Source organism: Coptis chinensis, chromosome 5, assembly GCF_015680905.1.
Source record: "Coptis chinensis isolate HL-2020 chromosome 5, ASM1568090v1, whole genome shotgun sequence".
In the NCBI taxonomy this organism is placed as follows: Eukaryota; Viridiplantae; Streptophyta; class Magnoliopsida; order Ranunculales; family Ranunculaceae; genus Coptis; species Coptis chinensis.
In genome coordinates this window covers 31,841,137-31,854,529 of record NC_141460.1, presented here as the reverse complement: position 1 = coordinate 31,854,529, position 13,393 = coordinate 31,841,137, and the positions used below count along the sequence as shown (strand labels likewise).

At 35.5% G+C, this 13,393-nt stretch overlaps 1 non-coding gene across 1 annotated transcript; it reads right to left on the bottom strand.

The window, feature by feature from the left end:
* Positions 1 to 5,181: 5,181 nt before the first annotated feature.
* Positions 5,182 to 5,285, bottom strand: LOC147497303 (small nucleolar RNA R71). The gene has a single exon (XR_015197254.1). It is a non-coding gene; the product is annotated as a small nucleolar RNA R71 (small nucleolar RNA).
* Between the last annotated feature and the right edge of the window lie 8,108 nt (positions 5,286 to 13,393).

Genomic DNA, 13,393 nt, shown 5'->3' with positions numbered 1-13,393 from the left:
TCTTCAAGATATTTACACTAGAGAAATCCTTGTTTTCTTTTCTTGCTTCTACATGACTTTCCATACTTTACTCTAAAGCCTTTGGACTCCTTTTTATCTAATTTTGATTGTTTTTTTTTCCTTTCAAAAGCTTAAGAAACATAATTTAATTTTTCATTCCTGAAGCAAATAACTGATTTTGGACAAGTCTTTCTCTTTATTTTTCTACATTTCATCATATTTATCATACTCACCATCTAGCTAGGTTTATTTTATTTGGGGTTTAATAGATGGGTAAGGAATTTTTGGTGAAAGTGAAAGGGTTGATGAAAGGTTCAGTAGAGTGACTAATAAAAATTTGTAACAGGTATGAATTTTTGGCTATGTCGATCCAAAGACGGCCTAAATTCTTGCCTAGGGTGATCAATTAAGTAAATGTGTGATTTTCTCTATTCGGAAAAACTACTCTTTTATGTCATTACTCACATATCACACATATCAAGCTTTTTGGTTAGATTCCCATAGGATTGATAATTTAAGTAGACTAACCGTGGGTTCCAGAAACTTACTGCTATATACAATCCAGGATACTCAGTGCATGAATACTTATGAAAAGATATAAAAACTAGTGTGTACGTATTATCTTAAGTTTCTTAAAAAAACAAATCCTAATTCGAATGCTACTATGAGATTTCTAGATGATTTTCATCATTGAAAAGGAAACAAGACTTTGTCACTAAGTACATTCACTGACAAGAAAGTAGAAACTATATACAGCCTACAAGTTGCCTAATTTTTGCTATAGGTTTAAAACACCCCCAAACAGAATGATGCTTAGTCTTTGAAGTATCAATAGAAAAAGGAAGAAATTACCTGAGAACGGTGAGCAAAATTAGGACTGGATTGCTGGAACAGAAAGTTATTATAACTTAATATATTATACATAAATAACAAAGAACAACAATAACATAGGAAAAACTAATATAGACAATTAGATTTATATACACATTAGCCATCATCAAATTTACCTTCCAGTAGGTCCTGATGTTCTTGCATCATCCCATGTGAAAATGCACAAGCCTCTTCTGATGGTTGTGAAAATGCAGCATATAACAAGGAACAATACGCATCAGGATGGTCAGTACTTAGACAAAGAACACATGAGGAGGTGTTAATATTCATGAACTATTTTGGCTTTTCATCGTTTACCTGAACTGCTAGGGCATCTACATTTTTAGTCAGGGATTCTATCAGATTTTTTAATTTGGGATCGGGTTTTACCTCAAAAATAGATGTAGCTTTTGTAACAGTGTCCTTAGATGACCTAGAAGAATCAGTGTTACCCCAATGTGTACCTCTTGTTGCTTGTTTTTCAAGAAAAGTATATGCTTCAGAGCTCCTTTGTCCATAAAGCAACCGCCTTTCATTATATCAAGTGTTTCTTTTTGATGATCGGAAAGTCCATTAAAGAATGAACAAAAAAGGACAGCAGTGTCGAGTTGATGATGAGGACATTCTAAAAGAAGATCAGTAAATCGACTCCAAGCTTCTGTAAAGGATTCATGAGGATTTTGACGAATGAATTGGATTTTCTGAAGAATTTCCATAGTTTTCTTCTGAGTATAAAATTGTAGCATGAAAGCTTGCACAAGTTTATTCCATGTTTCTATGGAATGTGATTGTTGTCCTGCTAGCCAAACTAACGCTTTATCAGCTAAAGTGAAAGGAAACAACCTAAGCAAGACTTGTTCGGTAGAGACTGATGGATGGTGAAATGTGGTGGCTACTTGCTGAATCCTACGGAGGTGATTGTAAGGTTTCTCGTGGTCTGGTTGAGACCATGATAAACAGGTAACAAGCCAAAAATGTTAGGCAGGATTTGAAAATCGCTGGCAATATCCTCGAGTTTGATGCAGGAAGAAGGTCATTCCTGTAAGGCAGTGCAAAAGTCCGAAAGGGGCTTCTCAGCTGGTAAAGTTTCGTCAGCCATAACGAATAAAGTTAATGGAGACAAGGGATCATGATGATTTTTATTAACAGATGAAGAACTATGTTGAGGTGAGAACTTACGCAATTGCTTATCGTATTTTCTCCTACGATAAGTATGTTCAAATTTTTATTATTACCAAACCTTAATCTCATGCAAGCATAAAATTAGATCTTATGCATAAAAGGAACTTATTATTACTTGAATTTTATTATTTTTTGAAGCATTAGAAGTGAACAACGTAGGTCTAAGCTGCTGCTAACGTAGCAGTGAAGCTAAAACTATGTGTGCATAAACCAACAACCAGGTCACAAAAAAATATGAGGGAGATTTTCAGTGCAAGCACGGTTCTAATTAAGTAACCTCAACCTATTAAGTTTCCTAGACACAGTTGGAATATGTTTAAGATTTATGGGATTTTTTTTTAATTAAAATTTATGCATATAAATTACAATCACGCAATCATGCAAATACAACTCATATGTATTGAATTGAAGTACAATCATGCAAATACAACCTATTCATACATTACTAGATACAGTATCATGTGAAGATACTCTACTCATACGTATAGAAATACTAATAGGCAAAGTTATATCATCAATAAATACTTTGATACACACAGGCAAATATACATCAGTAATACGTATATGTAAGCTAAGAGGAAAATATATATTACGTATACGTATATCTACGCTGACAGGTGAATTTATACTACATGTATTCTGCATAATAGTGTGATTCCATCAATACTCATTGAGATTACGAATGTCATATAGAGAGCAACTTCACCTCGTAGGGCTTAGAAACAACTTACCCAACTCAGATTTTAATCCTCGTTAGAATGTTCTCCTCTTTCTTGACAAAATCAAATTATTAAATAAAACATGGTCCTTGATAAGAGCCCAAAACTATAGTTTTAACCCCCCTAATAATATTACATTTAGACTAATTATGTGTATAATAAATAAGAGTTAATACTATTTTCGTGTTTCTGTATATTTTAGGTATTGGAGTCAAATATGAGAAAAAATATGTCACTTTTGCAAGAGAAAGGAGCAAAGGTTGGTTGCTAAGAAGTTCTATGACTAAACGCCGAGATTCTAGGAGAAAAAACTTTTTTAAAGCACAGTCAAAGCTGAAAACTCAAAGTCAACGCGGATAGAAAAAGAGCAGTAAAGTTAACAGAACTTCCGCAGGCTGTATCTTTGGACTCAGACCTCGGAATTAGGCCTATGATATGTCAAAACGACCGTCTCAGAAAGAGCTTTTTAACGATCAAGACCTTGATTGAATAAGAGAAGTAAAAGTGGATAAAAAAGCTGTTGTAGTAATTTCCAGTAGAGAAACCCTTTTTGAACTTAAGTAATTAGGTTTTGGGTTTCATTTAATGGCCCAAAACATAGCTCCAAAGCTCATGCACGAATTTGTAAACCTAGCCCTCTCCTATATAAAGGGGACTAAGGCTAAACTCAAAGAATCCCTTCTTACTTAATAAATTAGATAATAATTAGTTTTCTTCTTAAGTCAAAACCCTAGTTATTGTTTTATTAGCCTAATCACCATCAATAAAGGCAAGTTATTTATATTGTTTCAATTATGTCTTATTCTTCTTCTCATTTTTCTATTGATGATAGTCTAATAAATCTTAGCTAAACCTCCATTAGAGGAGTTTGATGAAGCTTTGATGAAGAGTTGATGTGTTAGTGTAGAATAAGTTGTAGTAATCTATTCCACTCTATAAGGTAGTTAATTCAAATGAGAATGGGTTTAAATTGCCTCACATGCTAATTATTAGTTGGTAGAGATTGCCATGAATAATTAGGGATTAAAAATACTTAACCTTCATGTGAAAACATAAAGATTAGGATTACAACAAATCTATGCTAGCTTATTAAGGTTTAATCAAGGTGGAATCAAATCCCCTTAAAACCTCTCTTTTCATTCACATCTTATAATCAAATTGCCATAGTATAAATTAGCATATCGTAATTAGCTATTTTCACCACATTAGTTTAATTTAATTATTGCTCTCGTTGATAATATAGAATTGATAATTCAGTGAAATTGTTATATCTAAGAAACTAGGAGTGGAACGAATTCTTTACTCCACCATATCGCAAGATAATCGAGAGTAGAAACTTTGATCTAGAGTAAATCCACAAGCTTTCTTATTCTTACCATAAATCAAATTAGTTAAGATAGAGAAACATTTAGTTTTTACATTTATCAAATGGCATCGCTGCCATCTTAGTTTTGTTAGACTAGTTTCCCGTTGTGTTTAAAAGTCTACCAATATCCCATTTCACCCACCCACCCAATTGTTTGGTTCTAACTATGTTGGTTTTTTCTTCAGAAATTTTTTGCTCGACATAGTACTCAGAGCACGCCCGCACTCTCTTAACTCTATCATTTGAGCGCGCTTGCCCTCTTGTTACTGGAAACAAATTTGCAAACAGTACATAGAGCACGCCCACGCCCCTCTGGAGAATAACCTGATTTTCACAAGTTAGTCACTAGCTCTTGTTTTGTTCAAATTATTTTTACTATTTAGTGTTTTCAACTTTTTAAATACACTGGGATTACGTATACAAGACGTGATTCATACGCGAAGCAAGGAGGCCTTCAGGTACTCTTTCCTTCACTCCTCGTCTTTTCTGTTAGAGGATTTTTCATTCTAGCATATCATGGTTGTTTGACTGCTATTAGTGGTTTGTATTCATATTGGACTTTAGCCTTGCATGAGATTTAGGTTCGGTAAGAGTAAACCATCTTCTGTTATTTATCATAAACGTCAATGCACACGCTTATCTAGAATATCACACACTACACCTGCATTAATGGCTGACGAAATAGAGACTCCTCTCTTTGACTTTTACAAAGCCCTAAACGATAGCCCTAAGTCATGCATTGTTCTTGCAGGCCCAGTGGGGGATTTTTGAGTTCCCCCGAAAATATTTAATTTTTTATCGGTTTTCCATGGGTTAGACCACGAGAAGCCTTATCAGCATATACATAGGATAGAACAAGTTCTTACCATATTTCATCATCCTACCGTAGGTTCAGAACGAATTAAACTTAAGGTGTTTCCTTTCACCGTAGCCGATAAGGCAGCGTCTTGGTTAACTGCCCAATCGCCTAATTCTGTACACTCATGGGCCAAACTAGTTCAATTGTTCATGGAACAGTTTTACCCACCACTGAATACAGATGAAATGCTTCAAAAGATTCATTTATTCCGCCAAAATCCTCATGAATCTTTTTCAGAAGCTTGGAATCATTTCATTGATCTTCTCATCGAGTGTCCACATCATAACTTTGCGAAAGACACGCTTGTTCGTGCCTTTTTCAAAGGGCTTTTACATCACCATAAAGAGGTTCTTGATATAATGAATGGGGGTAGTTTCCTTAGTAAATGTGCCTCAGAGGCTTATAGGTTTTAAGAAGATCAATCTAAGCTTCCAAATAACTGGGGGGGAGGGGTAATGACATCCCCCATTCCGCTAATTCTTCTTCCATAGTTAAGGCTGCCAGTATGTTTCAGGTTAAATCTGATCCTGAGCTTAGAACTCTAATCGAATCTCTCACAAAAAAGGTAGAAGCCATTTCTATTCAACATAAGCCCACTCCTGTCATGAACATAAACTCTCTTCCATGTAATTTATGTTACAGCCTTGAGCATACCGACTCCTATTGTCCTCTCCTCTATGAACAACCACCTGCACAGCCGGATAATATTTGCTCCATAAATAGCGAACCTAACCAACCTTGGAGACAACACCCCAACTTCGGTTGGCAGAATAACCAACAAGTTACACCTTCGAGGTTTAATAGTCAAAATGTTAGGCCTACAAACAACTACAACCAGGTTCTACCAAGATAAGGACAAGGAAAAGGGAATTATAATAATTATAATAATTATAACAATAACAATAGAGGTATCGTACCGGTTAATAATAAATATCCCAATCCACCCGTTAATAATCAACGTGAGATAGTTCTAGTTACACCACCTGTGGCCATTACACCTTCACAACCGGATCGTTTCGAAGCCTACATGCAAGCTAACCAATAGATTTTACAGTCCATTAATCATTCCATACAAGAGTTAACCCAAGAGAAAGCCCAGCCGAAAGGTATGTTTCCAAGACAAGCTATACCAAATCCGAAAATGTCAAACACAACCTCTGAAGTAACCGGTAATACTAGTAATGATAATTTTAACGTAGATGAGTTAAATGCCATCACCACTCTCCGTTATGGCAAAGTGGTTGATACCACCATAACTATGCTCGTTGTTACCCCACCAATGGTCTTTACAACTGAAAATTTACTAGATACCAAAGTAGAAATTGAAGATCCTACTCCTGTAGAGGTACCAGTTAAACTGCAACCCAAGAGGAAAGCGGCCAAGGTTAAATCTCCTATTGATCCTTATGCTAAATATAAAGAGAAACCATCGTTTCCTCAGAGACTAGCCATGTTAAACAAGGATACAAATTTTGATGAGATTAGGGAAGTTTTTAAAAATCTAACGATAAACCTACCTTTTCTTGAAGCTATTAAGAAACTACCACAACATGCTAAGTTTCTAAAAGAGTTGTGCACTTCTAGGTGGAAAACAAACATTCCAAAAGATGCCTTTTTAACTTAACAGTTTCCCACACTATCTGAACATAATAGAATCGTTAAGTACAAGGACCCTGGTCGTCCTACTGTAGAATGCACCTTAGGGAATACCCACACGACGACTGTGCTATTAGACCTGGGGGTGAGTATTAACTTACTCCCTTATTATCTATATAAACAAATAGGTCTACAAGAGATGCAACCAACTGAAATGACGTTGTAATTAGCTGATTGGTCTATTAAGTATCGTAAGGGTGTGGTTGAAAACGTGCTGGTTAAAGTTCAAGATTTTGACTACCCAGTAGAATTCGTTATCCTAGACACAAAAGTCACTAACGACTCTATTCCTATCATTTTAGGGCATCCTATCTTGGCAACTGCCAACGCGCTCATGATAAATGATAAAAATGAAAAATTCTACTCATGAATAAATAATGAAATTCAAACGCAAGTAAAACTAAAACTTTTATGAATACAGTTCTTATCAAAGATTTCTACTCTTGATACTATTGAAATAGAGTTATAATAGAAGATTAGTTCCACTCCTAGTTCTTTAGCATTCAATGTTTTCTAATATTGCGAATCTATCCAAAGTCTAATGAGAGTAATGGTGGGATTATACTACGATGCAAATTCAAATAACAAGATACGCTAATTCAACTACGAAAATGCTAAATTGATACTATACGATAAGGAATTAGGGGGGGATCGATTCCACCTTAACTTCGACTTAATCAACTAACAAAGATTAAATTAAGTGATCCAAATTTCCATGCTTTCGCATATCAAAAAATGGTATTTCTAATCCCTAATTATACATGGCAATCTCTACCAATTAATAACTACCATGTGAAGCAACCAAACCCATTCTCATGGTGAACTAATCACTTTCTAGAATTGAATAGATTATCAAGATGATTTCTAAGTTAACAACGATCAAACTTCATCAAGGCTTCTTCAACCCCCTCTAATAGAGGTTTAGCCTAGAATCATTATGCTATAATTTCTAATCGAAATTAAACTAGACATCATATAAAGATTCTAGTGAATTAATAATTTAAATCTAAATTAACAACTAAGAAATGAAATTGATTCTAATGAATTTAATAATAGAAATAGATTATGATTAACTAATTATGAAATAAAGACAACTAATTTAAGAATTTAACAATACTAAACTTAAGCAAGACTTTAATCAATAACTAAATTGGAATGAAATTGAATACTTTATTATAAACTAATATTTGATTCTAAAATAACAATCTATTTGTTCTAATACTAATTAATTGAAAGGGAAAACTAGATCTAAAATAATAATTGAAAACTAATTAATGGAAAAATAAAACTCAAAACTAGATCTAGAAATCTCTAATGGCTACTTTCTACCTTAAGCTAATTGATACTTAAGAACTAAGTCTTGTGTGTGGAAATGGAGGATACCAGATCCACATTTTCGTGCATGGGTTGAGGATCCATGTCTTGGGCCGGAAAATCGAGTCCAAAGCCCAATTTCTTCAGTCCATAGGGCTCTTTTCAGCTGGCTTTGACTTTAATAGGATTTTCATCCATATTTTCTCCTCTGATCGGGTTAAGGTTTAGACCATTGGAAAGCTCTTTCCGTGACGGTCGTTTTGACATAGGGTACGCCCAATTCCGAGGGCTGAGTCCAAAGATACGATCTTTAGAAGTTCTGCTGACTTTTGTGTGTTGTTTCTGCCCGCGTTGACTCTGACTTTTCAACTTCTGACCAGGCTTTACAAAGGATTTTTCTCCTTGAATCTTGGCCTTTAATCATAGAACTTCTTAGCAACCAACCCTTGCTCATTTATCTCGCCAAAGTGGCACATTTCTGCAAATAATTAACTTCAATGCCTGAAATATATAAAAGCACGTAATTGGCATTAACTCTTATTTATTACTCGCATAATTAGTCTAAAAGTATTATTGTTAAGGGGTTTAAACTACAGTTTTGGGCTCTTATCAGCTCATAAACTACTGTGATGGTTCGATATCTATGTCCTTTGGCCATCTTTCTGTTGAGGTAAATGTTTTCAAAATGATGTTACAGTTACCCGATATGACTATCAATGGAGAAGTTAGCATGATCGAGAGCTTAGCTCAAGATTATTTCAATAATACATTTCTAGAAAATCAGATGCACTAATTCATTTCCTTCGGTAGTTCCGACTTCGATGATGACTCCTACTTAGAGGAAGTCAACGCCCTTTTCGAGTCTACTCCTATCTTAGATCCCTCTGTAGCTCTATCTTCTGAGTTTGAAAACCTCTTACCTAAACAAGTCTTCACTACTTAAAACGGGGACCCTCCGAAATCCTTTTTACCCATTCCTCCAACCCCTGTCCTTAAACCTCTTCTTGTTGAGTTAAAATATATCCAACTTGATCCGAATGGTAGTCATCCGGTGATCATATCTTCTCAGTTATCTACTGATGAATAGGCAAGTTTGATTAGGGTAATTAGGGAACATCATTCTGCGATCGGTTGGTCCTTAGACGACATTAAGGGGATTGACCCTAATGTAAGCATGCATCGCATCCATTTGGAGGATAATGAAGAGACTTCTTGCGAACCTCAACGTCGCTTGAACCCTGCCATGAAAGAGGTAGTCAGGGAAGAAGTTTTATGGTTACTAGATGCGGGCATCATATATCCCATCTCCGATAGCGAATGGTAAGTCCCATTCACGTAGTTCCTAAGAAATTGGGGGTTACCATTGTTCGTAATGCTACGGGTGAATTTGTTTCCACGTAAGTTCCTATGAAATGGAGAATATGTATTGACAACAGTCGCTTAAACACCATGACACGAAATGATCACTTTCCTTCACCTTTTATAGATCAAATGCTCGAACGTCTAGCTGGTCATGCTTATTATTGCTTTTTAGATAGCTACTCTGGCTATTTTCAGATCATTGTTGATCTTGACAACCAAGACAAGACTAACTTCACATGTCTTTTTGGAACATATGCTTATAAACAGATGCCTTTTGGCCTCTGTAATGTTACTGGTACCTTACAACGGTGTATGCTTCATATCTTTAATGACACGTTGGAGCAAATTATGGAAGTTTTCATAGATGAATTTTCTATCTATGGAGACTCTCTCAGTTAATGCCTGTCTAACCTTTCTCAGGTGTTAACATGGTGTGAGAAAAAAAAATATGGTTTTAAATTGGGAAAAATATCATTTTATGGTAAAACGAGGAATAGTGCTAGGTCATATTATATCTAGTAACGGCATAGAAGTAGATAAGGCCAAATTAGATAAAATATCGTCTCTACCTATACTAGGGACTATCCGTGACATTAGAGCCTTTTTAGGCCATGCAAGTTTTTATAGATGTTTTATCAAGGATTTTTCCAAATTAGCTAGGCCTTTAACTAATCTGCTTCTAAAGATCCCATATTTGATTTTAAATATGACTGCAAATAGGCTTTTGAAACTTTAAAAGCCGCTTTAACATCTGCACTGATTATACAGCCTCCTGATTGGTCTAAACCTTTCAAACTTATGTGTGATTCTACCGATTATGTTGTTGGTGCTGTGTTAGGCCAGAAACTAGATGATAAGTCCACCGTTATTTATTATGCTAGTAAAACTTTAAACGATGCTCAAAGAAATTACACTACTATGGAAAATGAATTTTTAGCTGTGGTTTAGGCTTTAGATAAGTTCTGCCCTTATTTGGTTGGCTCAAAGACCTACATTGACCATGCGGCTTTTAGGTACCTTCTCGCCAAGAAGGATGCTAAATAGAGATTGAGCCGATGGATTCTTCTCCTGCAAGAGTTTACCCTAAAAAATAAGGATAAAAGAGGGGTCAAAAATGTAGTAGCCGATCACTTATCTAAACAACCCAATGACAGTGATATTGATTCTGAGTCCATACCTGATTCTTTTCCTGATGAGCATATTTATTCTATTTTTTCTACACCTTGGTATGCCAAAATTGTGATTATTTAGCTTCTGATATTATTCTTGATGTTTGGTCAATAAATGAACGTAACAGATTTTTGGCCAGAGTTAAGTTATACAACTGGGATGAGTTCTACCTTTTTAAGTAGTGTGTGGATCAGATTATTCGTCGTTGTATTCCTCAATGAGAATATAATGAGGTTTTATCCTTCTGCCATGACAAAGAATGTGGTGGCCATTTTAGTAGTATGAAAACGGTAGCTAAAGTTCTTTAATGTGGTTTTTATTAGCTTACCCTTTTTAAAGAAGCCCACGTTCACTGCAAGACGTATGTTCGTTGCCAACAACTTGGGCGTATCACTAAACATAATATGATGCCTTTAAATCCCAAATAGTAGAAATTTTTGTTGTATGGGGCATTGATTTCATGGATCCTTTTCCTATTTCCCATGGTTTTATTTATATTCTTATTGTTTGGACTACGTTTCCAAATAGATAGAGACCATGGTTTGCCGTACTAATGACCATAAGACAGTTGTGTTTTTTGTTAAGGAATACATTTTCTATCGTTTTGGCATTCCTGAAGCCATCATAAGTGATGGTGGAATGCATTTTTGCAATAGAGTTGTTACTTCGTTAGTTAATAAGTACAGAGTTACCCATAAGGTGGCTACTCCTTAGCATCCACAGACTAGTGGCCAAGTAGAAGTCTCTAATAGGAAAATTAAAAAAATATTAGAAATGACAGTCCATCGTGATCGGAAAGATTGATCTAAGCATCTAATTGATGCATTATGGGCATATTGGATATCTTTTAAAACTCATATAGAAATGTCTCCCTTTAGACTTGTGTTTGGAAAACCTTGTCACTTGCCCGTTGAATTAGAGCATTATGTTATGTGAGCTATAAAGAGCCTTAACTTCAATACTGATGAGGCAGGTGTCAAGCACAAATTGCAATTAAATAAGCTTGAAGAAATTCGTAACGATTCTTATGATCTCGCAAAGGATTATAAAGCTAACATGAAACGTGTTCATGATAAACAGATTTTGCATAAAGAGTTTGTCGTTGGTCAAAAAGTTTTGCTTTACAACTCCCATTTGCATATTTTTCCAGGAAAATTAAAAACCCATTGGTCTGGTCCTTTTCTGGTTACTGAAGTCACCCCTTACAGGGAAATCACCCTGGTAAATCCCAAAGACAATAGTACCTTTCAAGTTAATGGCCAATGATTAAAACATTTTCACGAGTTAATGTCCCCGAATATGGATAGGCCCTTTTACAGGACCCTGTCTATGAGGACTGACCTTTGATGTTCGGTGTACTTCCTTTCATTTCCATATATTGGTGAGTGCACAATTCAGGTAATCGGGCCCTTCTTTGGAGTGTGTGGCTGTAAGTACCGCATCTTAAGTCCACGTTTAACATAATTCATGCTTTCCACTATTGCATATTTTCTAAGTTTTTGAGTCATGTTTCTCTATGGACTGATTGATGTTTTTATTGTTTTATTATTTTCCTTTATATTAAACTTATTCATAAAAAAATAAAAAAAAATATTAAAACCCTATAAACATTAGTCTAACAAGTCTCGAGAATCTTACTTTAAAAGACCCATGTTTTTAAAACAAATTTTCTAAACTATGTTTTCAAAAATGTGTTTGCGGGTGGGTGTTTGGTCTTTCCTTTCATGATCTCTCCACTTCTTATTCTTGTTGTTTATGTCGATTAGTCTTATTTTGATTCAGATTGACACTATCTATGAATTTAGATTTCTTGTGATCATATAATTTATGTCATTGACGCGTTCGAAGACGTTTCCCATCTTTTTATATGTCAACCACAGTTAGATTTGAGTTTTCTATAGATCATTGGATTATATTTTCTCTACTGATCGTTTTCATAACTCATTTGCAAAAATCAGACCGTTAACGAATCGGGAATTTTAGTTTTAAATTTTACGAGGCATAGGACAGGATGGGCATTTCAGAATTTGTTTTGGGCTTGGGCCCAAACCATTTTACCCTACTTGATCACGTGACTCACGCACGTGATTTCCAAAAACTAAAGAGAGAGAGAGAAAAACCCTTCACGAGTCTGCTTCTTCTCTGCCTCCAAGAACACCGACCAAATAAAAAACACCAACCAAAAAAAAAAAAAAAAAAAACGCATGACTTAACCTCCACCGAAACTCACTCCAAATTTTGATAGAGTTTTAATTCACTCTTCCCCACCTTACATTCACCCCAAATTCAAAATCCAAAACCCAATGGCTCCTCAACCACCAAAGATTCTTTCAGAACAAGTTTTTACTCAAACACAATCTTCACCCTTTTTCGGTGCCGAAATGGTTATTAGGAAGTGGAATAGATTGTGGTATTCTCCAGAGGATTTTTATCACACTGATTTGGTGTATAATTTTTATAAAAAGAGGGAGATTGATGGTGGTCGGGTTTTTGTTAAGGTGAATGGTAGTTGGAGGGAATTAACTACAGCAGTATTGTCTGAGATTACTAGCATTGACCAAAGACCCATCATAGTCACAATGCAGGAATCTCAGCATGGTGGAATTGGTCCTTTGATGAAGGAGACTGTCTTGGAGGGAGTTTACAATCCGAACTCGCACTGTGTTCGTCAAACGTCTCTGAGAAGAAACCAGCTGGTTGTGGCTCAGTGGGTTGATAGGAATGTTATTGCCACCACAAAAGCCAGTGACATCAATTTGAGTTGTCTGCACGTTCTCTGAACCCTTCATAACAGGAGGTATGGGTTCTGCATCCTTTAATTTTTGTTAAATGAGATTAAGGCAATTGGTAAATCGACCGCAACCTTCCCTACTTTGATTACAAAGGTTATATTGT